This window comes from Lagenorhynchus albirostris, chromosome 7, assembly GCF_949774975.1.
Source record: "Lagenorhynchus albirostris chromosome 7, mLagAlb1.1, whole genome shotgun sequence".
NCBI classification, from domain to species: Eukaryota; Metazoa; Chordata; class Mammalia; order Artiodactyla; family Delphinidae; genus Lagenorhynchus; species Lagenorhynchus albirostris.
Window position 1 is genome coordinate 50,726,134 of NC_083101.1, and position 4,105 is coordinate 50,730,238.

A 4,105-nucleotide genomic window follows, 5' to 3' on the forward strand; every position below is an offset into this window, starting at 1 on the left:
CAATTTACATTCCCACCAACAGTGCAAGAGTGTTCCCCTTTCTCCACACCCTCTCCAGCATTTATTGTTTGTAGATTTTTTGATGATGGCCATTCTGACGGGTGTGAGATGATACCTCATTGTAGTTTTGATTTGCATTTCGCTAATGATTAGTGATGTTGAGCATCCTTTCATGTGTTTGTTGGCAATCTGTATATCTTCTTTGGAGAACTGTCTATTTAGGTCTTCTGCCCATTTTTGGATTGGGTTGTTTGTTTTTTGGATATTGAGCTGAATGAGCTGCTTGTAAATTTTGGAGATTAATCCTTTGTCAGTTGCTTCATTGGCAAATATTTTCTCCCATTCTGAGGGCTGTCTTTTCGTCTTGTTTATGGTTTCCTTTGCTGGCAAAAGCTTTTCAGTTTCATTAGGTCCCATTTGTATATTTTTGTTTTTATTTCCATTTCTCTAGGAGGTGGGTCAAAAAGGATCTTGCTGTGATTTATGTCACAGAGTGTTCTGCCTATGTTTTCCTCTAAGAGTTTGATAGTGTCCAGCCTTACATTTGGGTCTTCAATCCATTTTGAGTTTACCTTTGTGTATGGTGTTAGGGAGTGTTCTAATTTCATTAGTTTACATGTAGCTGTCCAGTGTTCCCAGCACCACTTATTAAAGACGCTGTCTTTTCTCCATTGTATATTCTTGCCTCCTTTATCAAAGATAAGGTGACCATATGTGCGTGGGTTTATCTCTGGGCTTTCTGTCCTGTTCCATTGATCTATCTTTCTGTTTTTGTGCCAGTACCATACTGTCTTGATTCCTGTAGCTTTGTAGTAGAGTCTGAAGTCAGGGAGCCTGATTCCTCCAGCTCCGTTTTTCGTTCTCAAGATTGCTTTGGCTATTTGGGGTCTTTTGTGTTTCCATACAAATTGTGAAATTTTTTGTTCTAGTTCTGTGAAAAATGGCATTGGTAGTTTGATAGGGATTGCATTGAATCTGTAGATTGCTTTGGGTAGTACAGTCACTTTCACAACGTTGATTCTTCCAACCCAAGAACATGGTATATCTCTCCATCTATTTGTATCATCTTTAATTTCTTTCATCAGTGTCTTATAATTTTCTGCATACAGGTCTTTTGTCTCCTTAGGTAGGTTTATTCCTAGATACTTTATTCTTTTTGTTGCAATGGTAAATGGGAGTGTTTTCTTAATTTCACTTTCAGATTTTTCATCATTAGTGTATAGGAATGCAAGAGATTTCTGTGCATTAATTTTGTATCCTGCTACTTTACCAAATTCATTGATTAGCTCTAGTAGTTTTCTGGTATCATCTTGGTTGAAACTTCTTAAACATTAAGAATTTAAATTTCTTAGCCACATCCCTTCCCATGTCAACCCTTCCCAATGAATTTAGGGAAACATTTAGATCTTTACTATGATGGTTTTTTTTTTAACTTTTATTTGCATTTATTTTTTTACAGCATTTATTCCTGAGCCATCAGTTTTTGCTACTTCAGTTTCTTCTGGGATATCTTTTTCTTCTGTGCAACCTCCTGTTCCGGTTTAGGAACAATCTGTTCTTTTTCAGTAAGGATCATCTCAATGTATGGGTTGATTTGACCATGAGCTCTGTAAGTCCTCTGCCACATCTCGGGGGCTTTGTTCACCTGTATGTGAACCTGTATGTGCTCAGTGACCAGAGAGTCCTACGCCTAAGCCGTTAACTTCAGCATTACTCTCTGCATTTTTGAGCATGTGCCGTAAAAATGCAGAACTCTTTTTGGGCCACTGACCCTGCGTCCAGCCCTACTGTTTGGTCTGGGCACACCTACCAACTCCACCATTGTGACAATGGAATGGCACACATTGCTTCTGTAAAGTGACATCCTTCAGATACTTGGTGCTTTTCGGATGCAGTTTCACGAATATTCTTGAAGTGAACACAAAGATTTGAACCTCTTGACTTGCATGATTTTGTGGGGTTTTCTGGGTCAAGTGAATGGCAAACCATTTTTAGAGGTCACCTCAGGCTGCTTACTTGAAAAGGATACCATGATGCTTCTTGAAGCTCTCACCTACCAATCCTGTTTGCTAAGCTCCAGCTACACCGGTCTCTTCCTTGAATTCCCAAGTAGGGTTTGCCGGTGTGGTTACACTTCCTGGAATGCTCTCCCCCAACTCTTTCCAGAGTTGTTCCTCTTTTTTTTTTAATGGCTGTCTTCAGAATCTTTTTTTAAAAAATTAAGTACAGGGCTTCCTTGGTGGCGCAGTGGTTAAGAATCCGCCTGCCAATGCAGGGGACATGGGTTCGAGCCCTGGTCCGGGAAGATCCCACATGCCACGGAGCAACTAAGCCCGTGTGGCACAACTACTGAGCCTGTGCTCTAGAGCCTGAGTGGCACAACTACTGAGCCCGTGTGCCACAACTACTGAAGCCTGCGCACCTAGAGCCCGTGCTCCACAACGAGAAGCCACCACAACGAGAAGCCCACGCACCACAACCAAGAGTACCCCTGCTCTGCAACCAGGAGTAGCCCCCGCTCACCGCAACTAGAGAAAGCCCGCGCACAGCAACGAAGACCCAACACAGCCAAAAATAAAAAATAAATAAAATAAAGTAAATTTAAAAAATTAAGTACAGTTAATTTACAATATTGTGTTAGTTTCAGGTGTACAGCACAGTGATTCGATTATACATATATAAGATCGTACAGAAAAACCCGAACGAAATTTTTGGCCAACCCAATATATATTTTTTTCAATACTTTTCCATTATAGGTTATTACAAGATACTGAATATAGTTCCCTGTGCTCTACAGTAAATCCTTGTTGTTTATTTTATATATGGTAGTGTGTATCTGTTAATCCCATACTCCTAATTTATCCCTCCCCCACCTCCTTTCCCCTTTGGTAACTATATATTTGTTTTCTATGTCTATGAGGCTGTTTCTGTTTTGTAAATAAGTTCATTTATATCATATTCTAGATTCCACATATAGGTGATATCACATGATATTTGTCTTTCTCTGTCTGGCTTACTTCATTTAGTATGATAATCTCTAGGTCCATCCATGTTGCTGCAAATGGCATTATTTCATTCTTTTTTTTTTTTGGAGTATAGTTGCTTTACAATGTTGTGTTAGTTTCTTCTGTACAGCAAAGTGAATCAGTTATACATATACATATATCCCCTCTTTTTTCCCATTTAGGTCACCACAGAGCATTGAGTAGAGTTCCTTGTGCTATACGGTAGGTTCTCATTGGTTATCTATTTTATACATAGTATCAATTGTGTATATATGTCAATCCCGATCGCCCAGTTCATCCCACTCCCCCTCCCCGCTCGGTATCCATACGTTTGTTCTCTACATCTGTGTCTCTATTTCTGTTTTGCAAATAAGTTCATCTGTACCATTTTTCTAGATTCCACATATAAGCGATATTATATGATATTTGTTTTTCTCTTTCTGACTTACTTCACTCTGTATGACAGTCTCTAGGTCCATCCATGTCCCTGCAAATGGCACCATTTTGTTCCTTTTTATAGCTGAGTAATATTCCATTGTGTGTATGTATGTATGTATATATATATATATATATATATATATATATATCTATATCTCCCATATATTTATCCATTCTGTGTCAGTGGACACTTAGGTTGCTTCCATGTCTTGACTATTGTAAATAGTGCTGCTGTGGACATTGGGGTGCATGTATCTTTTTGAATTAGAGTTTTCATCTTTGCTGGATATATGCCCAGGAGTGGGATTGCTGGATCATTTATGGTAGTCCTATTTTTAGTTTGTAAATGAACGTCCATACTGTTCTCCGTAGTGGCTGTATCAATTTACATTCCCACCAAGAGAGCGAGAGCGTTCCCTTTTCTCCACACACTCTCCAGAATTTATTGTTTGTAGATTTTTTTGATGATGGCCATTCTGACCGGGGTGAGATGATCAAAACTCACTGTAGTTTTGATTTGCATTTCTCTAATAATTAGCGATGTGAAGCATCTTTTCAAGTGCCTGTTGGCCATCTGTATGTCGTCTCTGGAGAAATGTCTGTTTAGGTCTTCTGCCCATTTTTGATTAGGTTATGTTTCTTTTGATGTAGAGTTGTGTGAA

At 39.0% G+C, this 4,105-nt stretch overlaps 1 pseudogene; it reads right to left on the reverse strand.

Moving 5' to 3' along the window:
• Window positions 1-1,462: 1,462 nt before the first annotated feature.
• LOC132522879 (large ribosomal subunit protein uL22-like) lies at window positions 1,463-1,989 on the reverse strand (annotated as a pseudogene).
• Window positions 1,990-4,105: the final 2,116 nt, after the last annotated feature.